The sequence below is a fragment of the Orcinus orca genome, chromosome 4 (genome assembly GCF_937001465.1).
Source record: "Orcinus orca chromosome 4, mOrcOrc1.1, whole genome shotgun sequence".
In the NCBI taxonomy this organism is placed as follows: Eukaryota; Metazoa; Chordata; class Mammalia; order Artiodactyla; family Delphinidae; genus Orcinus; species Orcinus orca.
Window position 1 is genome coordinate 118,122,075 of NC_064562.1, and position 25,609 is coordinate 118,147,683.

At 38.2% G+C, this 25,609-nt stretch overlaps 1 protein-coding gene across 1 annotated transcript in view; it reads left to right on the top strand.

The window, feature by feature from the left end:
• STK32B (serine/threonine kinase 32B) overlaps positions 1-25,609 on the top strand; it is a 353,263-nt gene that overhangs the window by 199,265 nt on the left and 128,389 nt on the right. The window lies entirely within an intron of this gene.

A 25,609-nucleotide genomic window follows, 5' to 3' on the forward strand; every position in this document is an offset into this window, starting at 1 on the left:
GAAATTGACAAACTGGTTCTAAAATACATGTGGAAATGGAAAGCACCTAGAATAGCCAAAACAACTTTAAAAATTAAGAATGTAATTACAAAACTAATTTCAAGACTTATAAGTATACAGTAATCAAGACAGTATTGTATTGGTATCAACACAGACAGATCAATGGAACAGAATAGAGAGTCTAGGGATAGATCCACAAATATATGGTCAATTGAGTTTTGACAAGGCCTCTGTCCTCTAAGGACAGTCCCCTTCTAATGGGGGGCACAGACTATATTCAGATAAAACAAGTGAACCAATTATATAATATTAAGCAGTGATGTAGTTTCAACTTAGTCACTGCCTATCTAGCCTTCATGTTCTTTCATTATCACAATGTGAGTGAGTTGATTCTGTTCCAACTTGTCATCATATTTTATAGTAAACAATTATTTTTCAGTCATGATTCCAAGAGTCTGTTGTTTTTGTTTTATTTAAAACTGCCACAAATCAATTTCAATGCAAACATCTTATTGTGGTTCAAGTCTGGTTGCTCTCTCACCCAGTTTCTGAGGGGAATAAGAAGAAGGCTTCTCAGAGGAGGTACACTGTCTTCCAGGATTGCTTTACCCCTTTGCCATACCTCTGAACCCCCATGAATCCTTTGCTTGCTATCTCATGTCCACCCTTCACATTGTAGCTCTGATGTTGTATCCATGACTGTCACCATTGTATCCCCATCAATTTCTGCAATGGCTGGTGTCCAGTGGGTGCTTTGGAAACATTGGATGAATAGATGGAGGGATGAATGGGCCTTTAGGGCTGAGTTGAGAAGTTCTGGGAGGGTCCCCTGTAGGAAGAACCACCATTGAGTCATTCACATTGAGTATGGCTGGGGCCCAGGTCACTGGTGGGGTGAGGGGGATGGTGGGCTCGAAGTAAAGGCAGGGCCCACATTTGAGAAGTCAAGGAGAGCCTCATGAGGACTTCTTAGCATTTTAAACAGAACCAGTTTTTCAGCCATGCATCAGTCACCCCAACTCTTCCAGGTGCTCCAGCACATTGCTTCTATCTTCTGTTGTAGATGCCCCAAAGCACCTCATTTCACCTAAGAACAAAGTGAGAACACAGCCCACATTTTAAAGGAAATTTTATCAAGTTTTGATGCTTTTAAAAAATATACAGACTTATTAGAATGCACATCCTACTTCTGGGCGTTCAGGAGCCCTCTCTTATTATGCCATCCTTGCCATGCAAAGGTTCCATTCCAAGCTCTTCCCCCCAGGCTGCTGAGTGAAGATAGAGAATTTGATGTTTCCAGAGTCTCTGATATCTAATCTTGAAGAAATTCACTGAAAGTGTTGTTGTACATCATGTAGCAACTTCTTGGCTGAGAAGAAAACCAAAGAACTTAAAACACAAGCAGATTCTTTTTCTTTCATTTATTATTTTAATGGAATAGTAATTACATCTATTTTTCAAACTGCTTCCCCATGCGTCTTCTCATGTGTTTCTCATAACAACCGTGATTTTATTATTTTTACAATAATCATATTAGAAAGAAAGGAAATGCAGCTCAATGACTTGAGATACTTGCCCAGAGAGGCACAGCTGGCAAATGGTAATACATGGTCTCCACCTCTGCGCTGTCCAAATGCCCAGCTCTGGTGCTTTTCTGCAGCACCAAATTGCCTCACAGTGAGAACAGGAGCCTGCGGGGTTTTCCAATTTCCTCACTGACTGACTGACTCGTATAGAGGGCACTCTGTAAATACTTGTTTAATTGCCATTCATTTGGACTAGTTCCCACTAAATATGAGTGCCAGACTTTGGAACCAAGACGGATAGCTCCAGATGATCTTTTGTCTCACTGAGTTTGTTCTCTCCAACTCCAAATCCTTGTGATAAACATGGAGCCTTTGAAAGCCAAACAGGTTTGTTTGTTTTTGTTCCTGTTTATTGTGGGTTTTTTTTTTAAGATCGAGTATAGCAAGCATGTTCCATTTGGCATTGTAGGATGGTTGTGTTGTAGATGGTAGAGTGCAGAGAGAATCAATGCCCATTCTAGGATTGACTTGAATATGCTTAGTTTGAACCATTATTTGTGCAAGTGTGTATCTCACTTTTAATTTTCAGTACAGGGCAATGGAAGAACTATTAGAGAACAGGTCATTTCTGGGACAAGAAAGCTGTCTGGAGTATTATTTTTTTACCCAGCCAATTCATTCTTTTCTTAAATTACCTTAGACACCTTAGAACATTACAATCAGTAGCAATTTTAGTGGGGTGCCTATGGATCACCTAACGCAGAAGCCAAGAAATTGAAGCATGAAGCTTCGTCTGCTTATGAATACACTCTCAGACCCATTTTTTCTCCATTTATAACAAGTGGATAAATCCGTTTTCACCTGCCTACCTGGCTGTGATGTGAAAATTAACGGGGGGTGTTTTACTCAAAGAAAAAAAAGATGTTATAAAGAGCTGCACCTCAAAGTTTATATCTCCGTGGCTCACCCATATATGGTCTTTTTAGTGTTCGGATGGCCAACATTTTCCGGAGCCTTTAAATAGTATTTTTCCTTTCGTATTTGAAAAGGATACACAGATTTTTTTTAATTGTATAAAGATTGTATGTAACTGACAACCTGTAGTCTGGATCTTTTAAACATTTCTTTGACCATCAATAAAAATATTTCTGGCTATACTAAGCCTTGCCTGTCACTCAGCAGGTATTCTTTAATTATTTGTGCAATGAATTAATAAGTGAGCATCCTAGGAACTGTTTCTAATGCTTGATGTGACACTCTACCGCATATCCACCATCTTTAAGATGCCCTAAGTGAGAGCGATTGATCAAGAAGCCATACTCTGCTGTGCCCTTAGCTGCTGGCCAGCGGCGAGGTGAATGGAGTGATTGATGAAGAGTCCCGGGGGTGGTGAGGCTTGAATAAAAGAGCTGCCGTTCAAGATTGCATGGCAGTTTCTACTTCCGGCAAAGCAGTGCTCTGCCTTGAAAAGCCTCCCAGTAAGAACACTGGGCAGTACACTTACACTCCCAGTAAGAACACCAAGACACATGGGACAAAACGTATTTTTTAAAATTACTTTAAGTACAGAACTTAGCTTGAAAGAAAGGAAAATCTTCATGTGCCAAAAGTAAGGCGGCCACCAAAAACCAGAGCATGAAGGATGTGAGCTGACACTATAGCTGCCCAGGAACAGGTGAGGGTGCTGATCTCAGTTACACGGGCACTTAGGGTTCAGCACCCAAGAGGTAGAAGATTAGACCCTGGGCGAATGTAAGACAGAGAGTATGAACTGAGACCTCCACGTAAACTGGGAGCCTTCCGAAGGCTGTGCCTTCATTGAAAAGTCAACCAGGAACAATGTTCATCAGCAAAGGAGATAACCAGGAAGTCTCTAATGGGCTCTGGAAAGAAAAAAATTATTTCACATGTGAATGTGAGACCCCCAAGTGTACACCTCACAAGTACCAGAGCTTGAATATATATTACCTATGTTATTACAGAGAAGTACTGCTGTATAATAAATATCATTGTATACATTTTAAATTATGCTAAACCAAGCAACACATTTTAGATACATGTAGGACTGTATATCTATAAAATAGTAAGACAAGGATAAATTTTTTAAAAAGATTAAGTAGTTCCATCTGGGAGATAGAGGAAGATGTAATTGAAGAGACGTCTGCAAAGACTTAGGTGCTATCAGTCAGATTCTATTTTTTGTTTTATTTTTTTATTCTGGCAGAATACATATATAAAATTTGCCATTGTAACCATTTTAAGTGTACAGTTCAGTGGTGTTAAGTACACTCGTATTGTTATGCAGTCATCACCCCCATCCATCTCCAGAACTCTTTTTGTCCTGCAAAACTGAAAATCTATACCCATTAAATAATAACTCCCCATTACCAGCTCCCCCATCCCTGGAACCACCATTCTTCTTTCTGTCTCTATGATTTTGACTACTCTAAGTATCTCATAAAAGTAGAATCATATAGTATTTGACTTCTGGTAACTGGTTTATTTCACTTAGCATGATGTCTTCAGGGTTCATCTATGTTGTAGCATGTCAGAATTTCTTTCCATTTTAAGGCTGACTAACAAGGTGGTATTTCATTCTGTCACTTTGCTATTTGTTTTTTGTATACCTTATAGCTTTTTGCCTCTCGTTTCCTTCATTATTGTCTTCTTTTGTGTTTAGTTATTTTTTTTTTGTAGTAAAATGTTCAAGCTCCCATCTCTTTCCTTTTGTGTATATTCTATATCTATTTTCTTTGTGGTTACCATGGGGGTTAAATTTAACATCCTAAGATTGTAACATTCTAATTTGGATTTATACTAGTTTAACTTAAATAACATACACAAACTCTGCTCCTTTACACCTCCATCCCCACTCCTTTCAGTGCTTGATGTCCCAAAATTACATCTTTAAACATTGTGCGTGTAAAAACATAAACTAATATTTTTAAAAATACATTAGTCTCTTAAATTATGTAGAAAATAAAATATGGGGTTACAAACTAAAGTTATAATAATACTAACTTTTAGACTAATATTGCTTTTTTAAAAAGTATTAATCTCTTAAATCAGAAGATGAAAAGTGGGGTTACAAGCTGTTGTTACAATAATACTAGCTTTTATACTTGCCCATGTATTTACCTTCATTGAGACCTTTATTTCTTCCTGTGGCTTCAAGTTACTGTCTAGTGTCCTTTTGTTTCAGCCTGCAGCACTCCCCTGAGAATTTCTTACAGGGCAGGTCTAGGGGTAATGAACTTCCTCAGCTTTTGCTTATCTGGGGATGTCTTATTTTCTCCCTCACTTTTGAAGGACTGTTTGCTGGAAATAGGATTCTTGGTTGACAGAGTTTTTTTGAGGACTTTGGACATATCAGCCTCCTGACTTCTGACCTCCAAAGTTTCTGATGAGAAATCTGCAGATAATCTTATTGAGGTTCCTTTGTATGTGGCATGTTGCCTCTCTCTTACTGCTTTCAAGATTTTGTCTTTGGTTTTCCACAGTTTACAATGTGTCTCAGTGTGGGTCTTTTTGAGTCGATCCTATTGGAGTTCGTTGAGCTTCTTAGATGTTTATATTACTGTGTTTTCTCAAATTTGGGAAGTTTTCAGCCATTATATCTTCATATATTTTCTCTGCCTCTTTTCCACTTTTCCTCTTAGGACTCCTACTATGTGTATGTTGGTCCACTTGATGGTGTCTCATAGGACCCTTATGCACTGTTTGCTTTTCTTCAATCTCTTTTCTTCTGTTCCTCAGCCTCAATAATTTCCATTGTCCTATCTTCAAGTTTGTTGATTCTTTCTTCTGCTCATTGAAATCTGCCTTAAAATCCCTCTAGTGATTTTTCATTTTAGTTACTATACTTTTCATCTCCAGAATTTCATTTTGGTTTCTTTTAAGTTTTCTATCTCTTTTTTGATATTTCCATGCTATTTGTGTATCATTTTCTTGACTGTCTCCACAGCTTCCTTTACTTCTTTGAGCATCTTTAGAACCATTATTTCAATGTCTTTGTTTAGTAAATCTGTCATAAGATCTTGTTACAGGGACAGTTTCTGTTGGTTTATTTTTTCCTTCAAACGGGCCATACTATCCTATTTCTTTTTATGGCTTGTGGCTTTTTTGTTGAAAACTGGACATTTGAATCTAATAATTTGGTAACTCAGGAATCAGATTCTTTCCCTTCCTCAGGATTTTTTTGTTTTTACTTTTTTTTTTTTTTTTTTGCGGTACGCGGGCCTCTCACTGTTGTGGCCTCTCCCGTTGCGGAGCACAGGCTCCGGACGCGCAGGCTCAGCAGCCATGGCTCACGAGTGCAGCCACTCCGCGGCATGTGGGATCTTCCCAGACCAGGGCACGAACCCGTGTCCCCTGCATCAGCAGGCAGACTTTCAACCACTGCGCCACCAGGGAAGCCCCTTTGCTTTTGTTTTTGATTGTTGTATATTGTGTCTGTGCCAAGGATCAGTCTGAGGTGTAAACTTTAGATCTTCTCAATTTTTTTCTGAGCCTGTGCTTTTCCCTGTGCATGTATGGTGAATTTCTAATTTTTCCCATATATGTTTTAAATGTACTAGTCATTAATATCTGGTTCCCAAAAGAGAAAAAGAGTAAAACGAAAGTGGGGTGGAAAGGGCACAAGCCCTTTAAGTCTCCTGAAAGTCACTTTGGCCAGTGGGGGCAGGGTTCACAACAGTGGGGGGAGGTGCAACAACAATGGTCACCCACCTCTTTGTCTGCACTTCTGTGATCAGAAGCAACAATTAGCATTCAGGTCACAGATCTCCAATATTTGAAGAACAGGGTCCTCTTCACCCACCCAGGCTTCTGCAAGCTGTGTGCAAGCTGCTCCTGGAATACATGCACAGCTGCCTGCTCTGGGGCTTGGAGGTGAGGGATGGGTAGCTACTACCCTACTAAGAGCTGAAATTGACCATAATTAACTTCAATCCAAGCCTTTCCCTAAAAGTTGCAAACCTTCATCAGACTCCAGAGTTCCAAGGTAATTACATCACACAGATTCTACCAGTGCAATTGTTGTCAAGGTGGGAATAGAGATTCCTGATGCTTCCTTCTCCACCATCTTCCCAGAATCAGGTCTGTTTATTAAGCTATAGAGTTTATTTAATTCTTATTTACAAACCACAGGTACACGTGTTTTTTATATATATATATATATATATATATATATATATATATATATATATATATATATATACACACACATATATATATTCTTTGTCTGAAATACTTTTAAGTGACCAAAAATAGAACAAGGTTAAGATAAATAAAATTTAATTCTAAAAACTAGGTTTAAAGAAGACTAGGTGACAGTAACATAACAGATATGGAAGAAGAGGTGATCATAGTAAAACATATTACTTGTATGTTTTTTAAAAAGAAAGTAGAAATATTGTTTAATTCAATACCATGTTAAGTAAGGTCCAGACGCTAAAATTTAAATGTAAGCGCTAAACGTTTAGAAATAGGGTACATGGCCAAGAGGGGAACTAAAGAAACTCAGTCAATGAACTTGAAGGCAGATATGAAGGGGAGAAAAGTAAGAAAAAAGTATGGTAGACAGAAAGCACTGAACACAAAGATAACTGTAATTCAAAAAGTCAGTCACTATAATAAATATAAACATTCTGAACTCACTAAACAATACTCAGACTCTCAGTTCGGATATTTTAAAAATCTGTGCATGGCCTATTTACAAGAGTCACAGCAAAAAACATGAAGGTAGTGAAAAACTGTACATAATGAGATGGAAAAAGATAGGCCAGGAAAAGAATATAGGTCAAAATTGATGTCACAGCAAAAAAACCTTTTCTTTTTCAGGATAATGAGGATAAACTACAAAATGATAAGAAGGAAAATTCACGTCTCTTAACTTGCATGCTGATATAAAACTGAAAAGTATGTGAAGCCAAAATTGCTGGAATCGTAAGGAAAAATAAGAAGTCAAATATTTGGTGAGAGACTTTTAACTCACCTGTCTCATGGGGAGATAGATCAAAGGAACAGTTAGTAAGACACAATTAATAAGTTTAAGCTAATGCATAGAAATAGCAGGAAACAAAGTGAACAGTCAGAGCACTGGCTGAGAGAAGGTATTGTCAGCATAGACACATGTCAAAAGGTTAGTCTCCAATATGTAAACAGTGTCTACAAATAACTAATGAAAGATCAAACAGCCATATAGATAAATGGACGATGAACAACAACAGGCAGTGCATAGAGGAGAAGGCCCAAGTGGCAAATGAATCTGTGGTTAAATATCAGACTCATTGTTTGGGCTGAATTGTGTCCACTCAAAATTAATGTGTTGAAGCTCCCAGAGCCTCAGCATGTGACTGTATTTGAAGATAGCGTCTTTGAAGAAGTAATTAAAGTTAAATGAGGCCATCAGTGTGGACCCTAATCCATCTGACTGATGTCCTTATAAGAAGAAGAAATTTGGACACAGACACACACAGAGGGACAATCATGTGAGGACACATGGAGAAGACAGCCATCTTCAAGCCCAAGAGAGAGGGGCCTCAGGTCGACACTTTGATCTCAGACTTCCAACCCTGCTGAATTGTCAGAGAGTAAATTTGTTATGGTATCCCTGAAAACGAACACACTCAATCAAATACTGTTGGTAGGAACATTTTGGTGCATGTATTTTGGTGTATATAGGTGAACATTTTTGCTGGGTATATACAGAGGAAAGAAATTGCTGGATTATGTTCAGCCTGTGTAGATACTACCAAATAGTTTTCCAAAGTGTTTGGCCAGTTTACACTCCCATCAGTAGTGTATGAGAGTCAGGGCTGATACACAGCCAGCAACTCATGGTATTGTCCGTAGTTCTTATTTTAGCCACTTTGTTGAGTGTGATGAGAAACCACATTTTCATTTTGATTTGCACTTCTCTAATGACGCTGAACTCTGTATATTTTGTATATATACCAGTTGTATATCCCCCCTTTCGTTGAAGCACCTCTTCAAATCTCTTGTACATTTTTCTTTCACTTTAAATGGATGAACTTAATCTAATGTATTCACTTTTGAATAGGTATATTCATATGATTCTTAATACAAAAGGGTATATAGTGAAAATTCCCTCTTCTAGTTCTGAAACCAGGCCATCTAGTGATCCTGCCCAGATCACAGTTGTCAGTCTTATAAATATAATTCCAGAATCTTTTAAATGTGTATAATAACACATATATTTTATGAAAATATATGTGTTATTTATAAAATGTTCTTCCACTTTTCACACAAATGGTTTAGTACACTAAACATGGTTGTGTATATTGCTATTTTTGGTAACAGTTTCATTGAGATATAAATTCACATGCTATAAAAGTCACCCTTTTTAAATGCACAATTAAGTAGTTTTTAATTCATTCACAGAGTTGTATGACCATCACCACCATCTAATTTTAGGACATTTCCATCACCCCTCAAAGAAATCTTATACCCATTAGCAGTCAGTCTTTATTTCCTATACTCCCCAGTCCCTAGAAACTACTAATCTACTTTTTGTCTCTGTGGACTTGCATATTCTGTAAAAATGGAATCCATGCAATGTATGGCCTTTGTGACTAATTTCTTTCATTTAGCATAATACGTCAAGTTTCACCCATATTGTAACATGTATCAGTACTTCATTCCTTTTGATGGCTGATTAATCTTCCGTTGTGTAGATTTACTGCATTTAGTTTATCCATTCATCCGCTGATGAACGTTTCGGTTGTTTCAGTTTTTGCCTATCATAAATAATGCTACTATGAACATTCGTGCACAAGTTTCTGTGTGGACGGACATATGTTTTCAGTTCTCTTGGGTATATATCTAGGAGTGGAAGTGCTGGGTTATATGGTTATTCTTTATTTAACATTTTGAAGAACTGCCAGACTGTTATTCCCAGTGGATATACCATTTTGCATTCCCAGCAGCAACGTATGAAGGTTCTCCATATCCTTGTCAGTACGTGCTATTGTCCATCTTTTTTTGAGCCAGTCTAAAGAGGGTGAAATTGTATCTTGTTGTGATTTTGATTTAAATGCCCCAATAACTAATGATGTTGAACGTCATTTCGTCTACTTATTGGCCATTTGTATATCTTCTTATAGGAGATATGTCTGTTCAAATATTTTGCCCAATTTCATATTGGATTGTCTTTTTATTGTTGAGTTGAAAGAGTTCTTTATTCTAAATAAATGTTCTTTATAATATACATGATTTGAAAATAATTTCTATTCTGTGGGCTGTCTTTTCACTTTCTTGATAGTGTGCTTTGAAGTTTTTAATTTTGATGACATCCAATTTATCTATTTTGTTGCTGTTCTTGTTACTTGTGCTTTTGGTGTAATATCTAAGAAATCTTTGCCTAATTCAATAATCAAGCTATGGGGCTCTACACCTATGTTATTTTTCATGAATTTTAAATTTTTAGCTTTACATTTAGGTCTCTGATCTATTTTGAGTTAATTTTTGTGTGTGGTGGCAGGTAAGGGTTCAGCCTCATTCTTTTGCATGCGGATATTCAGTTGTTCCAGCACCATTTGTTGAAAAGACTTCTTTCCCCTATTGAATTATCTTAGCATTCTTATCAAAATCAATTGATCATAAAAGTAAAGGTTTATTTCTGGACTCTCAGTTCTGTTACATTGATCTATGTGTCTCTCCTTATGCCAGTACTGTACTGTCTTGGTTACTATAGCTTTGTAATAAGTTTGAAAATGTTAGAGTAAATCCCCTCACTTTGTTCTTCTTTTTAAAGATTGTTTTGGTTATTACGTGTTTTTTGTTTCCATGTGAATTTTAGTGTCAGCTTGCAATTTCTGCAAAAGCTGCAGTTGGAATATTGATAGGGATTGCGTTGAATTTGTAGATGAACTTGGGGAATATTGCTATTTAGTTTTTTGATCCATGAACATTTTCACTTCTTTATGTCTTGTTTAATTTCTTTCACTGATGTTTTGTAGTATTCTATGTAAAAGTCTTGTACTTATTTTGTTAAGTTTATCCCTAAATGTTTTAATAATTTTTATTTTAAATGGAATTGTATTCTTAACTTCATTTTCAGGTTGTTTATTGCTAGTATATACAGAAATACATATGATTTTTTTTTGGTCTATTGATTCTCCTTCCTGTGACCTTACTGAATGTATTTATTAGTTCTAAAAAGTTTTTTTAAATAGATTTCTTAAAATTTTCTATATACAATATCAGGTAATTTTTGAATGGAGATAGTTTTACTTCCTTTCTAATCTAGTTACCTTTTATTTCTTTTTCTTTCCTAATTGTCCTGACTAGAGCTTCCAGGACAATATTCAGTTGCAGTGGTGAGAGCTGATCGTTGTCATATTCCTGATCTTAAGGAGAAAGCGTTCAGTCTTTCCCTATTAAGCCTGATTTGACTGTGTTTTTTTCATAAATGACCCTAATCAGGTTGAGGAATTTCCCTTCTCTTCCTAGTTTGTTGACTGTTTTTATCATGAAAGGGCACTAAATTTTGTCAAATTCTTCTTCTGCAGCTATTGACCTGATCATGTAGGTTTTGTCTTTTACTCCATTCATATGGTATTAACATTGATTTTTGTATATTAAGCCAACATTACAATTCTACCATAATTGTTATATATATAAAAACTTGTTATGTGTGTGTATATATGTATATATATACATATATACCTATATATGTATATACATATATACCTATACATACATATATAAGAAGATATATTATAATTTATAATGTTATATATATAATGATATATATGTAACAAGATATATATATGTGTGTGTGTGTATCTATCTATCTATCTATATATCTGCCTGAATGACTGACTCTTTATCATTTTAAAATATGTTTCTTTGTCTCTAGAAACAGTTTTTATCTTACAGTTTATTTTGTCTGATATGGTATAGTCATTACAGCTATCTTTTGATTACTGTTTGTATGTTTATTTTACTTTAAGCCTAATTATTTCTTTGAATCTAAAATGTGTCTCTTGTAAATAGCATATAATTGGATCATTTTTTAAAAACAATACAATCTCTGCAATTTAATTGTATTGTTTAGAGTGTTTACATTAATGTAATTTTCGATAAGGTGGTATTTTACATGTACCACTTTTCTATTTTTTTCTATATGTCTTATGTTTTTTCCCTTCTATTCCTCCACTACTGCTGTCCTTTGTGTAAAACAAATATTTTCTGGCATACTCTTTTAATTTCCTTGTTTCTTTTAACATATCTTTGAGTTATTTTTTTACTTGTTGCCCTGAGGATAACAATTAATATTTTAAGTTAAAACAATCTCATTTGGATGTCGGTGTGTGTTGGCAAGTTTTATTTTGTTATAATTTCAAAATTACAAAAATTGCAAAAATATTACCAAGATACTTATATGCTTTAAACATATCCCCAGTTGTTAACATTATGCCCCATTTTTATTCCATGTGTTTTTTGAGAACTGAAGTTCTTGATTTTAATCAAATCCAATTTATCAATGCATTCTTTTTATCAGTGCTTTTAATATCCTGTTTAGAAGTCTCTTTCTATCCTAAAGTCATGAAGATCTTCTCCCATGTTTTTTTCTAGAAGTTTCAGTTTACATTACACATTGAGATCTACAATCCATCTTAAATTGATAGATGTGTAAGATATGTAGTCTTTGTCAGAATTCATTTTTCTCCACATAGATATACAACTGATGCAGAAACATTTACTGAAAAAATTTCCATTTGCCACTGGTTAAAATGTCCCTCTTCCTTTTAAAAAATAAATCAAGTGTATGATGTTAAGTAAGCTACACTCTCAAGGTGCCTGTTTGGACCTTAGTAAAATAGGTATAATTGTGTATTCCTCTGTAGTTACTATAAGGATTATAAGAGTAAGGATGTGATACACTTTTATCACTCAGTATGTTTAACATCAGGATGTTAGCTTTATTCATTTAGCCACTCATTCTTATAACCAGCTCCCCCTAAGGCCTCCTATGTGCTACCCACTGTGCTAGTTGCTTAGTTCACATTACATAATCCCACATAGAGAGGGACATGATTTCTGTTGTTTACTTACGTATCCAAAGCACCTAGACCAGTGTCCAACATATGGTTGGTGCTCAATACATGCTTGTTTAATAAATTATCTTGTGCATGTGAGCACAAGAAGAAATATGTAAATAGCCTCATTGCAGCATCACTTGTAACAAGGGAAAAGTAAAAACAATTGTGCTGAAATTTATCTCTCAGTAGGAAATAGATAAATAAACTTTATAAATATAAAATATATACATGGTAATATGATATAGTATACTATATTAAAATGATTCAAATAATGTGTTATAAATGGGTCAATCATCATAGTTTCCAAATACATGAAACAAAATTTGATAGTGCTGAAAGGAGACATAGAAAAACCCACAATTATAGTTGGGGACTTCTTAGCAATTGATGGAACTTCTAGACAGTAAGTCAGCGAAGATATAAAAGAATGAACACCACCATAACCAAGAGTACCTAACTGACATTTATAGAACATTTCACCAAATAACACAGAAAGTACTTTTTTTTTCAAGTTTCCATGGAATAGTCACAAAGATTTACCTGGCTCCTGGTTCATAAAACAAAGCTCAACAAATTTTTAAAAATGAAATCATGACAGAGTATGTGCTATGACCATAATGGAACCAAACTAGACCTCAATAACAGAAGGACAACAGGAAAACCTCCAGATACTTGTAAATTAAACACAAATTTCTAATAATCCTTGGGTTAAAAAAGAAGCCTCAAAAGAAATAGAAATACATACAAGTGGATGAAAATGAAAACACAGCATATCAAAATTAGTAGGATTCAGCTAAAGCTGTGATGAGAGGGAAATTTATAGCTCTTAATGCTTACATTAGAAAAGCGGAAAGGTCTCAAATTAATCTAGTCTCGATCTCAAAAAACTAAAAAACAAAGAGAAAAATAAACCCGAATCAAACAAAAAGAAGGAAACAATAGAGTAGAATCAATGAAATTGAAAAGAGGAAAGCAATAGAAAAAAAATCAATTGGAACAACAAGCTGGTTCTTCAAAAAAAATTGATAAAACTCTAGCAAGACTGAAAACTATAAACTGAGAAAAGATACAAATTAAGAAAATCAGGAATGAAACAGAAGCTATCACTACAGGCTCTGCAGCCATTAAAAGGATAATAAAGGAATACTGTGAACAACTTTATACTCATAAATTTGACAACTTAGAAGAAATGGACCAATTCCTCAAAATCCACAAACTACCAAAACTTAACCAAGAAAAAATTAACTTAATTCTATCTTTTTTATATAAATTGAATTTATAATTTAAAAGCTCCTGAAAAATGGAGTTCCATGTCCAGATACTTTCACAGGAGACTTATAACAAATATTTAAAGAATTAAATTTAAAGAATTTTATATAGTCTCTTCCAGGAAACAGAAGAGAAGTGAACACTTCCCAATTCAATTTGTGAACTTGTATTACCCTGATACCAAAGGCAGATAAAGACAGTGCATTGTCTTTTCATTTTGTTTGTGGTTTCCTTTGCTGTGCAAAAGCTTTTGAGTTTAATTAGGTCCCATTTGTTTATTTTTGTTTTTATTTCCATTACTCTGGGAGACAGATCAAAAATGATATTGCTGCAATTTATGTCAAAGGGTGTTCTGCCTTATGTTTTCCTTTTAAGAGTTTTATAGTATCCAGTCTTACATTTAGGCCTTTAATCCATTTTATTTTTGTGTATGGTGTTAACAAATGTCCTAGTTTCATTTTTTTACATGCAGCTGTCCAGATTTCCCAGAACCATTTATTGAACAGACTGTTTTCTCCATTGTATAGTCTTGCCCCTCCTTTGTCGTAGATTAATTGACCATAAGTGCATGGGTTTATTTCTGGGCTTTCTATCCTGTTCCACTGATCTATATTTCTGGTTTTTTGTGCCAGTACCATACTGTTTTTTTTTTTCTTTTTTAAATGGCATGACTGTTTATATGAAAAATCACTCATAATCTGAAAAAAAATGACTAGAACAAATGAATTTAGCAAAATTACAGTTTCCAAGTTTTTTTAATTAATTAATTAATTTTTTTAACATCTTTATTGGAGTATAATTGCTTTACAATGGTGTGTCAGCCTCTGCTTTATAACAAAGTGAATCAGTTATACATATACATATGTTACCATATCTCTTCTGTCTTGCATCTCCCTCCCTCCCACCCTCCCTATCCCACCCCTCTAGGTGGTCACAAAGCAATGAGCTGATCTCCCTGTGCTATGCAGCTGCTTCCCACTAGCTATCTATTTTACGTTTGGTAGTGTATATATGTCCATGCCACTCTCACACTGTGTCACAGCTTACCCTTCCCCCTCCCCATATCCTCAAGTCCATTCCCTAGTAGGTCTGTGCCTTTATTCCCGTCTTGCCCCTAGGTTCTTCATGACTTTTTTTTTTTCTTAGATTCCATATATATGTGTTAGCATATGGTATTTGTCTTTCTCTTTCTGACTTACTTCACTCTGTATGATGGACTCTAGGTCCATCCACCTCACTACAAATAACTCAATTTCATTTCTTTTTATGGCTGAGTAATATTCCATTGTATATATGTGCCACATCTTCTTTATCCATTCATCCGATGATGGACAGTTAGGTTGCTTCCATCTCCTGGATATTGTAAATAGAGCTGCAATGAACATTTTGGTACATGACTCTTTTTGAATTATGGTTTTCTCAGGGTATATGCCCAGTAGTGGGATTGCTGGGTCATATGGTAATTCTATTTGTAGTTTTTTAAGGAACCTCCATACTGTTCTCCATAGTGGCTGTATCAATTCACATTCCCAACAGCAGTGCAAGAGTGTTCCCTTTTCTCCACACCCTCTCCAGCATTTCTTGTTTGTAGATTTTTTGATGATGGCCATTCTGACTGGTGTGAGATGATATCTCATTGTAGTTTTGGTTTGCATTTCTCTAATGATTAATGATGTTGAGCATTCTTTCCTGTGTTTGTTGGCAATCTGTATATCTTCTTTGGAGAAATGTCTATTTAGGTCTTCTGCCCATTTTGGATTGGGTTGTTTGTTTTTTTGTTATTGAGCTGCATGAGCTGCTTGTAAATTTTTGAGATTAAGCCTTTGTCAGTTGCTTCATTTGCAAATATTTTCTCCCATTCTGAGGGTTGTCTTTTGGTCTTGTTTATGGTTTCCTTTGCTGTGCAAAAGCTTTTAAGTTTCATTAGGTCCCATTTGTTTATTTTTGTTTTTATTTTCGTTTCTCTAGGAGATGGGTCAAAAAGGATTTTAGAGGAAAACATAGGCAGAACACTCTATGACATAAATCACAGCAAGATCCTTTTTGACCCACCTCCATACTGTTTTGATTACTATAGCTTTGTAGTATAGTCTGAAGTCAGGGAGCCTGATTCCTCCAGCTCCGTTTTGCTTTCTCAAGATTGCTTTGGGGGATTTCCCTGGTGGTGCAGTGGTTAAGAATCCACCTGCCAATGCAAGGGACACGGTTTTGAGCCCTACTCCAGGAAGATCCCACATGCCACAGAGTAGCTAAGCCCATGTGCCACAACTGCTGAGCCTGCACTCTATAGAGCCCATGAGCTACAACTACTGAGCTTATGTGCCACAACTACTGAAGCCCACGCACTTAGAGCCCGTGATCCGCAACAAGAGAAGCCAACACAATGAGAAGCCCATGCACTGCAACAAAGAGTAGCCCCTGCTCCCCGCAACTAGAGAAACCCCCCACGCAGCGACGAAGACCCAACACAGCCAAAAATAAATAAATAAATGTATTAAAAAAAAAAAAGATTGCTTTGGCTATTCGAGGTCTTTTGTGTCTCCATACAAATTTTAAGATTTTTTGATCTAGTTCTGTGAGAAATGCCATTGGTAATTTGATAAGGATTGTACTGAATCTGTAGATTACCTTGGGTAGAATAGTCATTTTAACAATATTGATTCTTCCAATCCAAGAACATGGTATATCTTTCCAACTGTTTGTGTTGTCTTCAGTTTCTTTCATCAGCGTCTTATAGTTTTTGGAGTACAGGTCTTTTGTCTCCTTAGTTAAATTTATTCCTAGTTATTTTGTTCTTCTTGATGTGATGGTAAATGGGGTTGTTTCTTTAATTTCTCTTTCTGATCTTTCTTTGTTAGTGTATAGAAATGCAACAGATTTCTGTGTATTAATTTTGTATCCTGCAACTTTACCAAATTCATTGGTGAGCTCCAATAGTTTTCTGGTAGCATCTTTAGGATTCTCTATGTATAGTATCATGTCATCTGCAGACAGTGACAGTTTTACTTCTTCTTTTCCAATTTGGATTCCTTTTATTTCTTTTTTTTTTCTCTGATTGCTGTGGCTAAGACTTCCAAAACTATGTTGAATAAAAATGACAAAAGTGGAAATCTTTGTCTTGTTCTTGATCTTAGAGGAAATCCTTTCAGCTTTTCACCATTGAGTATGATGTTAGCTGTAGGTTTGTCATATATCTTTATTATGTTGAGATATGTTCCCTCTATGCCCACTGTCTGGAGAGTTTCTATCATAAATGGGTATTGAACTTTGTCAAAAGGTGTTTCTGCCTCTATTGAGATGAACAAATGGTTTTTATTCTTCAATATGTTGATGTGGTGTATCACACTGATTGATTTGCAGACAACCCACAGAATGGGAGAAAATATTTGCAAACAATACGACCAACAAGGGATTAGTCTCCAAAATTTACAACCAGCTCATGTGGCTCAATATCCAAAAACCAAGCAACCCAATCAAAAAATTGGCAGAAAACCTGAACAGACATTTTTCCAAAGAAGATATACAGATGGCCAAGGGGCACATGAAAAGATGCTCAACATCGCTAATTATTAGAGAAATGCAAATCAAAACTGCAATGAGATATCACCTCATACCAGTCAGAATGGCCATCATTAAAAAGTCTACAAAAAATAAATGCTGAAGAGGGTGTGGAGAAAAGGGAACCCTCCTACATTGTTGATGGGAATGTAAACTGATACAGCCACTATGGAGAATAATATGGAGTTTCCTCAAAAACTAAAAATAGAGCTACCATATTATCCAGCAATCCCACTCCTGAGCATATATATAGAGAAAAACATGGTTCAAAAGGATACATGCACTCCAGTATTCATTGCAGCACTGTTTACAATAGCCAAGACATGGAAGCAACCTAAATGTCCACCAAGATGTGGTACATACATACAATGGAATATTACTCAGCCATTAAAAAGAATGAAATAATGCCATTTGCAGCAGCATGGATGGACCTGGATATTATCATACTAAGTGAAGTAAGTCAGACAAAGGCAAATACCATATGATATCACTTATATGAGGAATCTAAAAAAAATATGATGATACAAGTGACCTTATTTACAAAAGAAAAACAGACTCACAGACTTAGAGGATGAATTTATGGTTACTGGGTGGAAGGGTGGAAGGGAGGGATAGATTGGCAGTTTGGGGTTGACATGTACACACTGCTATATTTAAAACAGATAACCAACAAAGACCTACTGTATAAATAAATAATTTTTTAAAAGACAGTGCAGTGAAAGAAAACTACAGACCAGTATCTCTCATGAATATTGGAATGTGCATAGGAAACACTCCACAAGTGTGAGTTACCATTATTTGCTTCCTATTTCTTACTCCATGCCTCCTCTTTGTAAAGAATGCAAATTATACATTTCTTTTGGAATTTAGCCCAAGGGAGATGTTTGGCTTCATCTCATTCAATCAGACAGTGAGAGTGGGTTGTCTGTTATGCATTGCCTTTGTTGCTCTGTCCTGTGAAGGAGGTTGAACCATGCTCACAATCAGTTTGTCCATGGGAACAAAACATTCGCCTCTCCCTTGTTCCACATTTTTCCTCTCCATCGCATCCATCAGTCTTACTTTGTTAGACACCGCAAAACTTTTAGAAGTAAGCAGAAGCGAGCACAGATTTAATCTATAAATTAAACCATTAAGCCACAAGAACAGTGTCCTGCACTGACACAAAGAGATGACACTTGAGGGTCTGCAAATCCCACTGTGTAGCTGGCAGGTGGGGAGGGCCGTGGACTTGCGTCTTGCCTTTGCATCATCCCACAATTTCTCCTGCCCTAAACTACCTTGGCCCGGGGAGTGGATGGCATTTGAGAGTCTCCCCTTCATGGCACTTGGCTAACAGGCAGCAGATGGAAACTAACCAGTAATCTCCTGGGGCAGAGACAGGGCCAGAATCAGCCTAGTGTGAGAACAGTGAGGGCTAGCGTGTTTGAATGGCTTGATGACTTTTGTGGCTGAAGTCAAATTAAAAATTTTTAAAACAGCTTATTACTGTGAATGTTATTAAAGGCATATGTATCAAGCACAGTTCAGGTTTGATAAGCTCCTTTTTATTTGTCTGACATGAGCTAACGGAAGGCCCAGCATCCCATTATTGGATTTCTTAGTCTAGAGGGTATTTCTAGCTCTTCTCTTGCTGGATATTAAGTCTCTGAGAATCGCTGGAAGTGAGCATGGTGGGTGAGCTCCCCTCTCTATCTGCTCCCCCTCGAAGATCAAATTGGACAGAAAATGGTCTTAGGAGACGCTCAGCTCCTCGTCCCTGTGGGTGGACAGATTAAGGACAGAGGAGGTGAATGTTGGAGACACGTGGCTTGTGCTGCTGCCAGGGCTTCCAGAATGACCATCCCACGGAGTCCTCTCTGGGCAGTTGACTCCTTTTGCCTCAGGAAAAGTAGAGAAACACATTTGTTTCCAGTGGTCAAGTAGCATTGCGCTGCTGGAAGACTAAGAAGGTTTAGGATTTCCTGCAGAAGGTCCCTTTCCTTTCCATGCCTCCCCAGCCATTAATAACACACCATTGGTTGAAGAGACCAGGTACTGGGCAAGGTGAGATGAAGTGAGAGGGAGCGCTGGAGATGCTCTAACTGGACATTCGAGGCAGATCATTCTTTGTCATGGGGCCATCCTGTTCATTGTAGGATGTTTAGCAGCATCCTTGGCCTCTAATCACTAGATGCCAGTAGCATCCCTTCCAGTGTGACGACCAAAAATGTCTCCGGATGTCAGCAGATGTCCCCACTGGAACCGTGGCTGGAAACCACTGCTCTAAACTGGCAAGGGGATGATGGATAAGAGTAGAGAGGTGGGATTAGGGAGCATTGTGAGGGAGCAGGTAGGGATGAGAGAGTGACAACAATGAGTGTCTCTGGGACTGTTAAGTCCATGGCCAAGTGCAAAAAATGGAAATGCAGCAATGGATCATCAGGGGGCACTTGTCCTGGCACAGGACATCAAACTCCAGACTCCTTATGGTTATCACAAACTCAGGTGACCTATTGGGGCAACTCCTCCCACTGAATCCCAGCTTCTGGCACAGGGCTGGATGCGTAGTAGAAGCCTACTGGGTGTTTGTTGGTGTGTGCATGAGCTCATATTTGTGAAGTAGTCCCTGAGGCCATTCACCAGCATCTCTTTTATTAAGAAAGCTCACCTGTGAGCATGACGCCCAGACCACTTTGCTGTTGCCCCATGTAGCAGTGCTTTAACGGAATTGGACTTGGATGCATTCAGTCTATCTTGAGGAACATCATACAAAAATCCTGTTAAACTTGCAACTCTGTTCAGAGCTATTTTAGATAGCTCACTGATCACCACGTTACAGAATGTCATCTTTATAAGAATCTAGTGGGAGAGAGTTCCCTCTGGCTTCTGCACCAGCAATAAACAATGAAACATAAAAATAAACAATTGATTTGTTTTTTCACTTTGACCCTTGAATCATGAAGCTGGTCGTGATTCTCACTTTGCTCTCGTTGCTGGGAAGGTTAGAAATGCATTGATGGCCTACTTCAGGCAAGCAGGCAAGTTCTTTGGGCATTTTTGCCTGCAACCATTTTCTTGTATTCCTTTATTATTCTTTGACTTGGTCTGTGGCTTACTTATTTTTAATTGTACTTTGTTATATGTATTTTGCAAGTCACTTTTAGTCCGTTTTGGAATAAGGTAGGAAATTAATACATTTTTTTAAAAACCCAAAGGATGTTGGATTCTTCATGTTGGCCTACGTCAATGTCCAGGCCAGGACTGATGCCATCCCAGCTCCTGACCTTCTTTGATCTTGCATATTGAGCCTAATTATCCAGATTTCTCCATGGTCAGCATTACTGCAATCAAGTGCAGGTTTTTCATTTGTGATCTCCATCATTTCCATGACAATATGCACCGGCATCATGAGAACATAATTATAATTCCAGTCCAATAAGAAGCAAAAGAGGCAATGGCACAGAGCTGTGGAACGGCACAAAACTACAGAGAGATCAATGCAAGGTCATTCTCTGTTCTCCGATAATAACATTGAGTCTCCTGGAGAATGTAGGGTCCATGGCCCAGGGTGACGATGGATCTGCAGCGAGAAAAATCCATAATCTGAGTTATTGCCTAAATTATCGCTATCTTTGCATTTGGGATTTTCTCTTTAGAATTCATTCTGGTCTGCAAGTTTCTCCCCTGAAAATTCATGTTGCTCCTCCAAAAAGTTCTGATGGAATACTGAATGAGATTCTCTTTGACAGTTTAGCTGTGAATTGAGGGTGCAAGAACTCACTGGTCATTAACACAGCGTTTCAATAGTCCATCAACTATTAGAATACAAACTGAGCGTCTGTAGGAGCGTATTACAGCTGATTCCTGTCATTTCTTTCTGAGCATCTAAACCCTTATCTCCAGTAGCAAATACGTGGAAAGATGCATCAGATGACTCTTTCAATTCCAAGAAACAGAAACACAGTGTTAAGTAGCTTAAATCAAAAAGTACAGTCATTGCCCATGTAAATACGAAGTTCAGGGACGGACCGCTCTTGCGCCCAGGCTGGAGCCCTCACCTCCAGCAGGGCCTCTCTCTGTTTTCAGCCCTTCAGCCCTGCTTGACTCTCTGCAGCTTCACTCTACAGATGGGTCTTATCTTCATTTTGGGCCACAGGATCTAGACAGCCTCAGTTACAGCTTCTAGCCGAGCACACCTAGAGCAAGGTCCTCATCCACACACTGACCCCAGGAGCACTCTGAGGGGGCCTGATGAACCAACACCAGTGGCCAGAGGACGCACGTAAACTTTCTAGTCATGTTGTCATCTTTTGTTGAGAGGGGAGCAGGAATCATCAGACGGCTGCAGCAGGTGTGCCTTAAGTGAGGGGGGAGAGTCCCAGGTGAATCATAAGTGGGGGAATGGAGGGCGTTTTGACACCAGACTTGCTACAAGCAGATGATGTCTTTTGTACACTTCTTTTTTTTTTTTTTAAAGAAGATGTTGGGGGTAGGAGTTTATTAATTAATTAATTTATTTTTGCTGTGTTGGGTCTTCGTTTCTGTGCGAGGGCTTTCTCTAGTTGAGGCGAGCGGGGGCGGCTCTTCATCGCGGTGCGCGGGCCTTTCACTATGGCGGCCTCTCTTGTTGCGGAGCACAGGCTCCAGACGCGCAGGCTCACTAGTTGTGGCTCACAGGCCCAGTTGCTCCGCGGCATGTGGGATCCTCCCAGACCAGGGCTCGAACCCGTGTCCCCTGCGTTGGCAGGCAGATTCGCAACCACTGCGCCACCAGGGAAGCCCCACTCTTCTTGAGCATAGACAAAACAAAATCACTTCATCATACAAAGCCAGTATTACCATGATACCAAAACAGGGTCAGGACAAAGGTAGGAAAATATAGGCCAGTGTCACTTGGAACGTTTGATGCAAAAATCCTAAATGAATAAACCTGAACCCAGTAAAGAAAAAAAAAAAAAAAATATATATATATATATATATATATATATACACACACACACACACATATATAGTATATGTTATATATAATATACTTATATATATTTATTATACATTATATTATATATATTATATGTTATAAATTAAAATATATATTATAAATATATACTTATATATTTATTATTATATATGTTATATATAATACACAGATACACATATATATGTATATAGATATACATATATATATGTGTGTTTATCAAGTAAGGTTTAGACTAGAAATGCAAAGACAGTTTAATGTAAAAAAAATAAAATAAAACCTTTGAACCCATCCGATAAAAATTCTTAGCAGTCTAGAAAGCAACTTTCTTAACTGGATAAATGATATCCATCAGATATCTACAGCAAACAATTTACTTAATGGAGAAACAGTTTACTAAATTCCAGAACAAGATAAAAATGCCCAGCATCACCTCTTATAATCAATGTTTTACTGGAGGTCCTGGGTAGTAAAATAAAACAAGAAAAAGTAAACAGCATAAGGATCGCAAGAGTATAAACATGGCAGTGTTTTGTAGAATACATAATCATCTTCATATAATAAGTGGAAAAAATATATGAAAGGTATTAGAACTAATAACTAAGAAGTCAGCCAAGCTGCTAGATTCAAGATAAACATAAGCAATTCCAGAGTGTATTTTCCCCTAGCAATGACCATTTAGTACACCTTACTTTAAAAGATTATCTTCACAATAGCAATAAAATTTATTTTAAAATATCAGGATACTCTGCTCAATGTTATGTGGCAGCCTGGATGGGAAGGGAGTCTGGGGGAGAATGGGTACATGTACGTGTATGGCTGAGTCGCTTTGCTGTGCACCTGAAACTATCACAACATTGTTAATCAGCTATGCTCCAATATAGAATAAAAAGTGAAAGTCATAAAAAAATGCATACATGCCAGGCCCTTAAGTAGAAAATTATAAAATTTAATTGACAAACATAAAAAGAAGACCAGAATAAATAGATATTTCATGTTCATGGAAAGGTTGGAAAGTTCCACCATCGTAAAAATACGAATTCTCTTTAATTTGTAAATTAAACATAATTCCAACAAAAGTCAGAGTTTTTCAAGAAACCAGATACCTTTGTTCTAAAATTGCCATGAAAGAGAAAAGGTTAATACAGATGGCTATGACCATGTTGAAAGACAGATTGAAGCGTGGCTTTTACAGAGTTCGCTAAAGAGGCCCGTGGTTACCTGCTCCATGCTCCAGTGTGTCAAGAGCATCTTTGTTTGATTCTCTCCATCCTCGCATGGGCCCAGATAGTCCACCCAGAAAAAATAGTGTCTGGAAAAGGCCAGTGCCTCCAGGCTGGGAGCCTACCTTGGGCAAGGCTCCTGGGCAAGCTTTATTTTTTAACCTCTTCTCGAGCATCCAACTCCTGCAATGCATCAATTGGAGCAGTGATCACGCACCACACAGCTCATACTTGTCCTGAACCAAATATAAAGTCCAGCTGGTGCCCTCCAGGCGGCCCTGGACACCCCCACAAGCCCCTGGACCACCTCTTTCCTGCCTGGGCAGGCAGCCACAGCTCCAGCCCTGAAGTGAGCCTGAAAGAGAATGGAAGAAGCTGGTCTGCATCATCACCCTTGGGTTGTCAGTGGCTAAGATGCTGAAACTGGGGGGATGGGAGGTGCTGTCCCCAAGACGCTACAGAGTTCTGGACTCCCAGCACCAGAAGGTTCATGCTGTCCATCTGTCTGGGTCACAGTCCCTGTGTGTCCCAGACCCAGGGTACCCTTCATCTGCAAAGACCTTTCCACCCACCTCAGTTGCTGGAGAGCTGACTTCCTCCCTCCACATGCCCACTGCACCCCAGAGAGATTTCTGGAGCCCCTGTCCCCCTGCATGACCACTGACTGTTGACTTAGCCCTTCTCTCCTAGGGGACTGTGTGAGTGAGGACAATTGCTTTGTCCCAGTGTCCCCAGCACACCACCCAATGCCTGTCACAGGACAGGTACTCTGTAAACATCTGGTAAATTTACAGTTAGGGGTCACAATATATCACCCCCCTCCTCCTTGCTTTGATCCTGACCCATATAAACAGCAGGTGAGACATACAAGGAGAACTGTGACACTCGGGCAGCCATTTCTTCTGTCTCTGGATCCCAGTCTCTGTAATACAGGGCGGGTGGGACTAGATGGCATTTAAGGTTCCTTCCACCCCTGGAATCCCTCATCCCGTAAGCACATGGTCTGTCACCTCTCCTGTGGCCGAGTCGGGCTCCCTCCTCAGGGCTGCATGCCCAGGTCAGGGAAACACAGCAAGTACATGTTACAGCAGCATCTCAGCAGTGTGTGGTTGTAAGAGCTCGATGGGAGTGGGGGGGTCTGTCTTGTTTTCACCCTGACGGTGGCTCACTGAGGCCCTTCTTCCCTCTTCTGTCGAACGAGGGGAATGGTCTGGCTGGCCCAGGTCTAATAGTCGAGGATCTGAGACACAGATCTAAGCCTCCAAGACAACATCCTGTCATTCTGTGACGCCCTTATTACAGTTCGTGGTTCTGTATGGAACGTGACGACATTTTATGACGTGATTCTAGTTTACAATTGTTTAACGCCGTTCTCAGGGTTTTTATGTTGGTGCTTCAGCCCTTAAAAGGCCTAAGTGCAACTTCTGTTGCTTTGGGGGAAAAATACACTCAAAATCTTAGTGGCTCAAAATACAACCATCTCATTATCTCATGTTCTATAAGTTGACTGGGCTTATCGGGGCGGCTCTTCTGCTCCATGTGATGTCAGCTGGGACTGCAGCAGAATATCCAAATTCCCAAGGTGGCTCACTCTCACGGCTACTGGTTGGCGCTGGCTGTCACTGAGTGCTCAGCTGGGGCTCTTGAACAGAGCGCCTTTGTTTTCCTTCTCATGGCCTCTCCATAGGGCTTAGGCTCTGGCCAGGTTCTGAGAAGCAACGTGAGTAGAAACCGCCAGTTCCTTTAAAGCCTGGATGTGTCTTACCAGAGCATCACTGCCTTCAAGGGCTGCAGAAACAAGATCCTTGTGGGGAGCGGCATGTGTGGGGAGGACAGGGGAATCAGTGGAGAAGGGGCTGCAGCTTTGGAGACCAGCTACTTAAGTCCCGACAACATCTAATTAAAACATATACTAAAAACAAAGTAACCTGTTGGAGTCCAGTGTTGGTTCAAGTGCCATTTGTCAGCCAGAGGACTGGTGCTCTGTCATAGAACACTGTAACTTGG